At 52.8% G+C, this 12055-nt stretch overlaps 1 protein-coding gene across 4 annotated transcripts in view; it reads right to left on the bottom strand.

Annotated features, from left to right (window-relative positions):
• Hrh2 (histamine receptor H2) overlaps nucleotides 1–11587 on the bottom strand; it is a 41770-nt gene extending 30183 nt beyond the window's left edge. For 2 of the 4 annotated variants that reach the window (XR_013440304.1, XR_013440303.1), the window contains exon 1: nucleotides 11440–11587. The gene's annotated coding sequence lies outside the window, so the exon portion shown is untranslated. The remainder of the gene's footprint in view (nucleotides 1–11439) is intronic. The other 2 variants (XR_005727958.2, XM_040272412.2) reach the window with 2 other exon arrangements.
• Nucleotides 11588–12055: the final 468 nt, after the last annotated feature.

The raw sequence follows: 12055 nt of genomic DNA, 5'->3' as shown, positions 1-12055 counted from the left end.
TGGATGGACGGTCCAGTGACAAGGTGAGAAGGAGAGGAATGGCGGCTCCCTGAGGAAGGCAAGACCATTAAGGAAGGCAGCCGGGGAGAGAAAGGGAGGAAGGAATGGTGTAGGGGCCGCTCTGCTGGTGGAGGAGTAGGTGAGGAAGTGGGGTAATGGAAGTGGCAGGTGGTCACAGAGCTGGGCCTGAGAGGGGAACAGAGAGAGGACTGTGAAGGCCAGGAAGGCCTGAGGTCGCAGGCAGGAAGAGCCTTTGCAAACTCTCTCACGTAAGCCCTTCCTCAGCTCTGCTGAGAAAGCCGCACAGCGGCCCCCAAAGCCTCAGGGGATCAGTTCCCAAACTTCTCTTCCCCTGCTCAGGGGTCTCTGCCACACTAGCCCCTCAGTTGCCCAGGCATCGCCTCATGCCCACCAGCCCTCTCAACAGAGGCCACAGCCCACTGATAATTCCTGTCCTCCCCGTGCTTCCTGTGTGACACAGATGCGGTTCTTCACTTCTCTGTCGGCCATTGCCAGGCAAGTGTAAGTTCACAGGCGGAGGGTCCAAGTCGGCTTGCCTACCGCCTCACAGAGGGGGCTCCAAAGCACTGCTTCCCCTCCCCGAGTCCAGGCAGGGTTGAGCAGAATGAGTTGCAGGCCAGGCCAGGCAGCTGTCCACCTGGAAGTGGCTTTTGCCTTCCTGATGTGGTAGGTCTGGGGCTAGCAATGGGGTGGGGTGAAGCTATCACCTGAAAGATGCAGAATCTCCATGGGTTCCAGGCATTGGGGGCTCTGCTGTAGGTAGGTGGTTACATCTGCAGCCTGGCTGTTATAGTATTGCAGGTACCTCCTGGTCCCAGAGGAGTGGGGAGGGGGGAGAAAGTGTGTGTATGTGTGTGTGTGTGTGTGTGTGTGTGTGTGTGTGTGTGTGTGTGTTAAGAGGCAGGGGGTTGTGGGACCTCTGGATCACCTACTAGTGTGACTGAGGACAGGAAGGAACCCAGTGATTGTTCATATACAGGATTCCCTTCCAGTATTCCAGATGGATGGCCCATGGCCTCCCTGGTCACCTGCAAGGACATTTCCCTTAGTTGTTAAGTATCTGGATGCAACAATGAAGCCACAGGCCGAGCTCAACCTGCTGAAGAGCCCTGCTGGGTCCCACCCTGCTCAGGACCTCTGAAGATAGCAACAGCATTTAGTCACCAGGAGATTTCATGGAAACATCTAGGTTTCCAGTTATAGATGGCCCCAATTTATGATGGTCCATTAGGATCTTCAGCTGGACAGTAGTGCGAAGGCTGGATCCTTACAAGCATTCTGTCTTCATGTTCAGATGATATTCAGCACCTTATTATGAGACAGGCTTTGAGTTTGATATTTTTGCCTAACTACAGGCTAACATAAATGTTCTGGGTATGTTTCCTCAGGCTGGCAAGGTCCAGCTGAGTCCCTAGACAGGCTTTGGTGGCATTTGTACCACTATGTGAAAGGATGGAAAGGATCCTTTCAGAGTCTCAGCACCCAAATAGGACACCTGAACCTGTGTGGCTCCTGATTTGAACCCAGCCACCAGGCCATCTTGAGACAACCGGGAAACCTTGAGCCTGGACTGGGCTTTCAATTACACTGAGGAGTGAGTGGTCCCCCTGTAATTCTGCTAGCCACCAAGCAGAAAGGGAGTCACGAAACGAACCCTGAGATGGTTCAGTGCCACAGATTCTGTTAAGCTTCTGCTGTGCTGGGAATGGAACCCAGCACTTGGCGCAGGCTAGGTGGGTGCCCTGAGCTACAACCCCAGCGCCTGATGTCACAGATCAACTCTAGACGCTCAAAGAGAACCAACACACACCCAGATGATGTGGAGATGGGAATGGGTGAAAGTGAATTGGCCAAGCTGTTAAGCCTGAGAAGGAGACAGAAGGGCTCCTCTCCATCTGTGTCCAGCGCTATGTACCCAGGGAATGTCCATAATGAACAAATTTTGCAGAGTGGTTCTCCCCCAGAAGCACCTGCACAAGCTGTTCTGCCCCTATATGCTGCCCTGGGGTGAGCCCTGCCCTCGCTGTCCCTCCTGCTCTGGGGACATCTGGACTTCCTGCTTCTCCCACCCCACTCTCTACATGGGGACAACTCTGCCACGGGCCTGGCTGTTTCCCCCCACGCTGCCTTTCACTTTCACCCTCGGCCAGCACAGGACTCCGACCTTGGAGTGGCAGAGTCTTAGCCCTTCCCCTGCCTTGGCCCACCCTCAGCTCAGCCTCCAGGCCACATGGAAGAAGTACCTTTTCCAGCAGCTGCCCTGGGTCCAACCCTTGCCCTACTACTTACAATTGGGCAATTTGGGTCAGTGGCTTTGCCTCCAGTCTCACTTCTCCTCCTGCAAATGGGGATGACAGTCCCAGCCTCCCAGGGAGGTGAGAGGCCCAGAGGGGTAAGAGCAAGGCTCTCCTGGAACCAGCCTCCAGGTTATATTGCCCCCCACCCTGCTTTCCATGATGAGCAATGGCTTGGGATCTCTCTGCCTCAGACCTGTCCCCTGGATGAATGAAAGTCAGGGTCGTCCCCAGGTTATGTCACCTGACTGATGGGAGAAGTCACCAGGGAACACCTGTCAGGCACTCAGTGATTGCTGGGGTGGCACAAGCACTCACGGGCGCCTGCTCTCCTCCAGCTGCCCGCCAGGCATCCTGTCCTGTTGCTTGTCCTTCCAGGACCTCATGCACACCTCCTGCCTCAGCTGTGCCCCTAGTAGCCACCTATCCCTGTGCACACCCAGGCTGCACAGTCCCTGCCCCGGAGTGGCTTCTTTGCTGCTGGTCCAGACTTCTGTCATCCTCATTTGCAGGAGGGGGAGTGAGACTGGAGGCAAAGGACACGCTCACTCAGCCCAGCTCTAGTTAGCCATGTGAGAAAGGCAAGCTCCTCTGTGCTCTGGACAAGAGCTGCGGGCTGCTAAGGCCCCCATGTTCCAAACCAGGAGGATGGCGGAGTGAGTTATGTCTTAGTGGAAACAGTAGACAGCTGGCACCACCAATCTTGGAAACTATGATATAATAAATGGAAATGCTTATATTCAGGTTAAAAAAAATAGAAGGATTCAAATTGTACCTAGAAAATGACTGTAACTACGAACTTCTAGCTTGGAAACGTTCAGCAGGGAGAAAAACAGCCACTAAAATTTATGCCTAGAAAGACTGGATGGCAATAATAATTTTCTTTGGATACTGATACCGGTTGTTATTATCGTCTTTGCACATTTCTTTATTTGAAATTTTGTTCATTGACAGTTAATTCTACTGTGACTAAAAATCAACACATAAGGAATTGAATGGTGTGCAGAATATTCTTTTCTTTGGGGCAAAAAATAATACACAGACATACACATATAATAGGAATGCAGTAATATAAATAAAATACAGTAGTTGTGTCCCCGGTTGTCAACCACAGCCTGTAAATATTAAATGGAAATTTTGAGAACTAAACAATTCTTAATTTTTAAATTGCATGCCATGGCAGGATGAAATCTCACCTATATTGAAAATGAATAATCCCTTTATCCAGTGTGTCCTCTACCTACCTGTTAATAGATGTCCTTGACTATCAGAACCACCATCTAGGTACCACCGTGGTTGTGCTTATTTAATAATGGTCCCAAAGCACGAGAGCAGTGATGATGGCCATCTGATTAAATCTGTATTGTTGTAGTCAGGCGCGGTGGAACATGCCTGTAATCCCAGAAGTTTGGGAGGCTGAGGCAGGAAGATCACAAGTTCAAAGCCAATCTCAGCAAAAGTGATATGCTCAGCAACTCAGTGAGAGCCTGTCTCTAAATAAAATACAAAATAGGGCTGGGGATGGGGCTCAGGGAGCGAGTACCCCTGGGTTCAATCCCCGGTACCAAAAGAAAAAACTGTATTGTTGTAATTGCTGTTTCTTGTTATTAATTATTAACAATCTCTTACTGTGCCTACTTTATAAATTAAACTTCATCATAGGTATGTAGCTTAGCATACATGGGGTTCGGTGCTATTGCCGGTTTCAGGTCCTGGCTGGGGTCTGAGGTGTACCCCTGTGGATGGGAAGAACTACCGTACATTTTCTGCTTGTATTTTCATAAAGAAAATCTGGGAGGATTCTCCCCAACGAGCTAACAAAAGCTATTTCCTTCTGGGGAGAGGTGGGGACCTGGGCAGGTGGGGGCCTGGGTAAGTGAGCCCTTTCTGGGTGGCCTCTGCATATTGCACTTCTGAACCACACAAAGGTCTGACCCACTTGAAACCTGGGAAGACACAACTGACCATCTCATGAAGATTCAGGAGCAGGCAGCATTTTTCTGAAAGGACTCCTTTTGTTAAAGGTACTACCTCAAAACAAGGGGCCCTGTGCTGGAGCTCTGGGCTGAATCATGTCAACCGGGGTCTCTACTGTGGACCTGACTGACCCCGTTGGTGTGTGTTGTGACCAAGGGGGCTGTGGATGGAAGGACTTCCAAAGAGCCACACAAGGCTCTAGAACCTGACCCTCTGCACAGAGCCTCTATGACTGATACTCTCTGGAATAGTTTGAGGACAACAGGGCAAGGGGTCTCTCTGGCCCAGGTCTGGGTACCAGGGTGGTACAAAGGAGGAGGATGGTGCTGGGGTCCCAGGGTCCCAAGGTCAGAGGTCTGGCAGGCAGAAGAAATGAAGCAGGCTGTGCAGAGACTGTGTCATCTGCACTATGGCGTGGGTGCAGGGCGCATCCGGAGGGGTGGCCACTACACAGCTGTGCTCACTGTGGGCCCAGAGCCCTCAGTGGCCACGTTTTCCAAGAGAAGCTGGAAATCTGCATATGAAATTATATCTTTTGGCTTTAAAATAAAATGTCCCAACTTTTCAACGAAATCTCATTTAAAATGTTGGCTTTTTTTTTTTTTTAATATCTTAGAGGCTTTGTAAAATTCTCTGCTAGCTGCTTGTCTGATCTCTGCCCGTTTCTGCAGAGCCAGATCAGCTCCCAGGATTCAGTCTTCCTTTTCTAACCCCTCTCTGCAGTTCATTATTGCTTTGAGAATTTTGCATCTGATTGGTATTAAACCCACTGGCCCGTTGCCTGGGGGAGACTGACTTCCCCCTGCTTGAACCCAGGCTAGACCTGATCATCTGTGGCCTGGGGGCATGGTAAGGGGACAGCTGCCAGATTCTAGCTATGGGTTCTTATGGGCTCTTGAATGTTCTGCATCTAAAAGCGAGAGGTAGTGGCCTTGCAGTTGCTCTGGGCTCTAACAGCCAAATTCCACTGAGTGTCCACCCTCTTTCCACTCTCCTGCCTCAGTTTCCCCTCCCCTCTTCACTCATGCTCTGTCCCCTAGGTATCCAGAAGTCTCCCTCTTCCTTTAACTGCAGATTCTTGCCCATTTTCTTGCACAGCTAGATCCCAGCATCTGGACCACCCTCCCCTGATGCCTCTGTCTCGTCTCCAGCCACTTGGAAAATGCCGAGCTCAAATGCCAGCTCCCACGGCTCAGCTCTGGGGAAGCCTCTGCAGTTGTGGGGCCCGAAGGCAGCTGTGCCTCTCTTTCACTACTTACACGCCTTCCCTGCGTGCAACCCACACCGCTGGAGATAGTCGGGCCTCTCCAAGCAGCTCTTGACTTTGTCCCTCTCTCCAGCTGCAATATTCTGGTCTTGAACCCTGCTCCAAGTGAAGGGCAAGAGCCAGGGCTCTGCCCTCTCCTCCCCTGCCATGTGTGGAGAAAGGGCATGTTAGAAACTGCAAATCTGATGATCTCTATGTGGGGCTAGAATCCTTCTGTGGCTCCCACAGCCTCCCAGACAACATCCAAACTTCAACTTGGCAGTGAGGGCTCTTGGAGATCTCTGCCCGGTGGACTTCTCTATTACTCCTCCCACTGCCCGGGGTCTCAGATAAAACCTACTTGTTCTGAAAGCCCCAAGCACACCTGGAGGTTTTCAGCTCTGTGTCTCTGCACAGGCTCCTTCACCTGGGTCACCCGGCCACTCTGCCCACCAGTGGGACTCCCAAACCCAGCTCGGCAGAGCTCTGGATGGTGACTCCCCCAGGACAGTGGGCACTTGGGGTCTACAAGGTTTGCACAGGACAGAAGGGCTGCACTATCCCAGGCAGCACATGCTGCTCACTGCTGTCCCCCCCCCCCCCCCCCCGCCACAGGGTCCTTGGCAGGTGTCAGGTGGATCCTCCCCCATGTCTTCTGTGTACTGCTCAGGATTGGCTGCAAGCAGGGCCTCAGTGAGTGCTGGCTGAATGACTGAATGCGTGAATGGATAGCTCTGCGGCTCAGAGAGGGTCTGGAGGTCAAACAATTATTCTCTAGAAGAGGACAATCCTGGAGTGGGAAGTGACCAAAGTGTCCAGTTTTTGCTGGCGTGGGTGTTTGCAATCCTCCCTGCTGTTCCTGGAGGCTGGGAACCAGGTCAAACCTGCCACATCCTCTTAGAGACTGTCCCCTGGGGCTGGCAACAATTGGCCATGCTGCCTGGTCCAATGCGTGACCAACTTAGGTGCCAGCCACCCTCTTCTCACTGTGGCAGTCCAGGCCTGTGCCCTCCTGGCTGGGCTGTCATGCAGCGTCAAACCAGGCAGAGTTGGAAAGTCCCTTTTGGATCAGCCATCATGGCCCCTGTGGTTTTCAGATGGGACAGTTGAGGTCCAGAGAGGGGAAGCAGCTTGCCCATGGTCCCACAGGGAAAGGAAGGGATGGCCATGCCTGGAGACCAGTATTCAAGGTCTTATCAGGTAGGAAAAAGGATCAAAGGATACTCTGACGCATGCTAGAGAAGATCTGAGGGGAGGCCCTTGAGATTGGGAGGCCAGAGGGGCCTCCAAGAGGCTGAGCCTAGAGCTGCTGTGCGAAAGGAGTGCTGGACAGAGGAAACAGAAAGCAAAGGACTGAACAGGGATGAGCTTGGGAAGACTGGTGGCCAGCACAGACTCAGAGCCACCATCAAGGGCAGTGCCTGATGGGGCAGGGCCTTCTAGACTTCTGTGGAGTTCGCATTTCAGTTTAAGTCAGGGAACGACACCAGGGAGTTTAGAAGGTGACTCTGAACAGACAGTTCTCCAGAGAAGGGACTGAACAATGAACACACCAAACAACACTGAAATTCACTGGCCACCAGGGAAATGCAAACCAAAGCCACAAAAGTACCACTTCCCACACTCCAGGATGGCCACCATGTGGGAGACAGTGCCAAGGCAAGGCAAGGAGGCAGAGAAGGGCCCCACGCAGGGCTGCTGGGAATGCAAAAGGTGTGGCCACTGTGGAAGCAAGTCCAGCAGCTGCTCAGAGCAGGAAATGGACTCACCATGTGGGTACTTCTACCCATGGGTATGAGCCCAAGAAAAATGAATGTATATATCCCCCCAAAGTCCTGTGCATAAGTGTTTGCAGCAACATAAAAAGTGAAAACACCTCCAAATCCTGACAGCTGATGAAAGGATAATAAGGTGTGGACTGAGTGACCCCTGCAATGTAATACGGTCAGCCACAGGAAGCATGCAGGGCTATGTGCCCTGACGCGGATGTGCCTTGAAAACATCATGCTGGGGTAAGAGGCCACTAACAAAAGGCTACATGTCATATGAGTCCATCGGCACAAAATGTCTAGAAGAGATGAATCTACAGAGATAGATCAGTGGCTGGGTGGGAGTGGGGACCGGGAGGGTGGCTCCTCACAGTCACAGGAAAATGTTCAGAAATCAGATGGCAGTGATGGTTGCCCACCTCTGTGAAGATGCTAAAACACTGACCTGCACAGTTTAAAAGGGTGGATTTTACAGTAGAGCATCTCTATAAACCTGTTATGATTTAAAAAAGAGACCACCCTGGTTGCTGATGGGGACAGAGATTCTGGAAGCAGGACCAAAGTGCCCAGCAGAGGAAGCACTTAGTGAATACCTGTGGTTTCCCAGTACATGCCGACCTCAGGCCAGGAAGGCCCTCTCTTCTAACCCAGGCTCTGAAGCTCAGCACCAGGGCCATCTTGGACAGGGCTCCTTCTTCCATGTGCCTTGTAGAATGCCTAGCAGCCTTCCTGCCTCCAAAATGCCAGCACACTCCTCCCCATCATGACAATCCAAAACACCTCCAGGTGTTGACAAAGTGGCCCCCACTTGAGAACCCTTGTTCTAGCTTCCCCCTTGGGGAGTCTCTGCTCCTCCCTGCAGAACCACTCCAGCTATCACTCTGGGACTGTCTGCAGCCTCTGAGGTCTCTCAGTTTTGTAAACACCTTGAGCCAAGGTCTAAGGACCCTGCCCACGTCACTCTCCATCCACCTGACTGTCAGCACCTTAGGGACCTTTGGGCCCCAGTACCCGGCACAGAGCTGAGCTCTTCAAGGTCACCATGGAGCCCTTTATTCACCTCTACAGCACAGAGATGTAAACCTGTGGGGACCCTGGGGAGCAGATCTGAATAGGATGTTAAAGGAGGAGGAGGAAGACCACTGAGCAAAGAAGGGCGCTGTGGGTGAGAGGAGATACCTGGGGGAGCCTGGGAGGTACATACGAGCACGCTGGGTACAGACCTCTGCAGATAGACCAGTGAAGTGCAGGCAGACAGAGGTTCAATCCCACAGCTGGTAGCTGGAGGGAACAAGGGCAGAGACTGGGCTATGGTGGCCATGTATGCTATAAGGACTTTGCACCTGACCCACTGGGGAACGGGGAGCCTCGGATTAGTTTTGAGCAGGGGAGAAACAGTCTCAGATCTCTATTATCAAACTGACAATGGGATAAAGTATGCATCAGAATTAGAGGAAACCAGATAAGAGATAAGAGGACGGTGAATATTTCAATCTGGCAAACACCCTCGGAACAATTTGGTCTCCACGATAGACCTGGAGGCCCTCAGAAAATGGGTGCCCATTGTATAGAACCATACAGCACCTTCATTTGTGCAAGCCCCCCCTTCCTTCTCCCACCAAGACCTCAGCACTAGCAGCAGACAGGTCTATGTCTGCTAATCATTAAAGCGCATGTTCATTGAATCCAACCTGCAAAGCCCAGGGAACAAATCTCCCATAATCCTAACGCCTACAGGCAAACACCATTAAGCTTCAGCCGATTTCCTTCCTGTCTTTTGTCTAAACTCTTGCCACAATATGGGGGGACCATGTTATATGTATGCCAATGCATAAGCACGCTCCTATTCATTGAAAACTCTCCAGTTTTAGTAGCCCATGGCTGTCCCTATTGTCGGGCATTACAGGCACTCTGTGATTGTGGATGAGTAGCTTGGCAACTGAAAGAGCCTTTGTTTGTATCCCCATCACTTCGTCTGGATGTACTCTTCTTTTAAAACATTTTTGGCAAAGGAGCCTCCCTGGCTTGCTGAGATAGCCTTTCTCCCATCATCGGGGGACTTCTTTCCCAAGAATAAGCAAAATTCTTGGGATTGGACCTTAATCCTGCTTTTCCTTCCTTGGGGTGTTGGTGGAGAAGGACCACAGCTGGCCCTTTTTCCCCATGGACATGTCGGATGGGAGAGCCACATCCTTAGTCATCAGCCTAGGTCAGGGAGCAGAAAGCGCATGCTAGTGACCCCAGGGAAACCAATCTAGGCTGAGACTAATGGACCCATGTTACCTGGAACAAGGACAAGGGAGGAAGGAAAAACATGGCCTGTCAGCCTGACATCGGCTTCCTACGCGGTACTGAATAGCAGCCTTCCTTCCTTCCAGAACCCTAAAGAAATCCCTGGGCAGATGAACCTGCGGCCCACTGCCAGCCTTCAGGCTCACCTTTGCCAGTGACCACATATGTGGCAGCTCTTCCTCCTACAAATGCAAAAGAAACCAACGCTGATCAGGTGCACGCAGGGGCCAGGCCCTGTACTATGAATTTTACTAGTCCTCTTTGGGGGCCAGCATGGTAACATGAGAAACACCCCGGAGGCAGGCAGACAGGGGTCCAATCCCACTGCGGGAATTTTCTAGCAATGAAACCATGTGGAAGTCACTTACTTCCAGGAGCCTCAGTTTCTTCATCTGTAAGTTGGGGTTCAACGTCACTAGTTTCCCAGGGTTGCTGTGATGATTATAGCCAATACCATACACATAACACACCTTGCACCAAGCTGCACAGAGCAGGTGTTTCAGAAAAGTTATTTTCTCATGATTTCTAATTCCTCTTCTACCCCAGCAACATGTATGTCAAGAAATGTAACATATTCAATTGCCTTTGATAAACTCCAGTGATGAGGAGCTCATTAAAGACAGGAATTCATGACTTCCTCTTAGAATAAGGCAACTATGGGCTGGGGGTGTAACTTAGTGGTAGAGCACCTGCCTAGCACGCATGAGGCACGGGGTTCAATCCTCAGCACCACATAAAAACAAATAAATAAAATAAAGGTTTATGTCCATCTACAACTAAAAAAAAAATTAAAAAAAAAAAGAAAGAAGGCAACTATTGACAAAAACTGTCATCTGAGCGATGTCCTGCCTTACAGAAGCATGAGCCCCTGGGCAAGAATGGGGTGGGAGTGAGGTCCTGGGACCCCATTCCCTGGTCCTGCTTCAGGCTTAACTGGGTGACCACTAGCTCTACCCCTTTATTATCTCTGGCAAGGGAGACAAAGAGGACCTGGTGCATACAAATGAGTTCCCTGGAGATGTGAGGACTCTAGGGTCACTTAAGTTTGGTGACAGATGCCACCCAGGGACACCACAGCTCACAAGCACTTTCCAGCCCCACCTCCTTATCCTCACAACCACCTCAAGCGGGGCGTTAACACGGAGCTTGTCACTGGGGAGGAAACTGAGGCTCACAGGCTCAAGGTCATTGGGATTCTTAAGGGGCCCAGAAGAATTGGAGGGGAAGCCACTTGCCCGCCTCTTCTCACAGGGGAATCCCTCTCCAGATGCCCTGGGAGGAGTCCCGCCCGACTGAACGCTGTCCCACTGGCTACCAGGCTTTGGCAAAGCAGCCCGGGAGGACCAAGGCCAGTGCTCTGATTCCTGAGAAACTAGGAGGTCCCCTCCCGCCAGCCGGGGGCCCTCCGCTGGCATTTCTAGAGCAGAGTCGATCCGTGCTTCCACAGACACATCGCCCCGGGAAAATACCACCCACCGCCCAGACCGGGGACAAAACAGAGACTTTCCACGCAAGTGGACTTTCCAAATCTACCCCTGCGCGGGCGGTAGCAAGACAGAACTGACCCGCATCCCCTGCTGTGCCGGATCCCAGGCTGTGCCCCTGGCTCGCGACGACCCGGTGCGGCCAGGATCCCCGAGGGTCAGAGACGGAAAATGAGACTCCAGGGCGCAGGAGGCACTTACCCAAGGTCGAGCACTGCTAGAGTTGGGGCCACGACAGCCGCGGGGACCGGGAGCCGCAGCCCAAGGCGGCCCCAGCGCCCGGGGGCCCGCCCAGCGCCACCCCGCCCCCCGCGACCCTCGGCGAGTCAGGCCCGCGGGCAGCCTCGCCACCTTACCTGGAGCTGCGCGGGGCGGATCGGCACGGCCTGGGCCCCGCACCGCCGCTACGCTCGGGGACAGGAGGGAGCGGGCGGCGCGCACAGCCCGCACCCCGCGCCTCGCACCCACTTCCTCGTCCCGCCCCCGGCGCGCCTCCCGCGGGCGCGCCTCCCCCTCCCGCTCGCTCCCGCCGCCGCGCACACGCACGCACGTGCTCCGCTGCCCGCTTCCAGCGCGCCCACCTGGGCTTCGCTCCTTTCTCGTGGACCTCCTTCTGTGCGCCCTGCGTGTCGCTCCCTTCTTGGTTCCTGCCGTCACACCGCCTTGAAAGCTCTCGCTTCTTCTCTTGGCTCCTGCCCACTCCCCACCACTGCACTGGGACATGCCCTGCACCCAGGGCTACACCCTGGCCTGAGACCTGCGTCCACCTGTGCAGACACTGGTCTGGTGGACAGGGACTGGGCCCTAGGCCCAGAGATCAGTTGCACCCCTTACCTTAGTTGCTCGGGTCCCAGATGCTGGAGGGAGAAAAACACTAGTTTGATGGAAAGGCCAGGGTAATTCTGAGGTTTAAAATATAAAGGGCAAGAGGATAATGGGCACATAAAAGTCAATGAGTCCAAGTGTTATTAA

Source organism: Ictidomys tridecemlineatus, chromosome 1, assembly GCF_052094955.1.
Source record: "Ictidomys tridecemlineatus isolate mIctTri1 chromosome 1, mIctTri1.hap1, whole genome shotgun sequence".
Classification (NCBI taxonomy): Eukaryota; Metazoa; Chordata; class Mammalia; order Rodentia; family Sciuridae; genus Ictidomys; species Ictidomys tridecemlineatus.
Note: the sequence above shows the minus strand (reverse complement) of the source record. Positions and strands in the feature narration are given on the sequence as shown.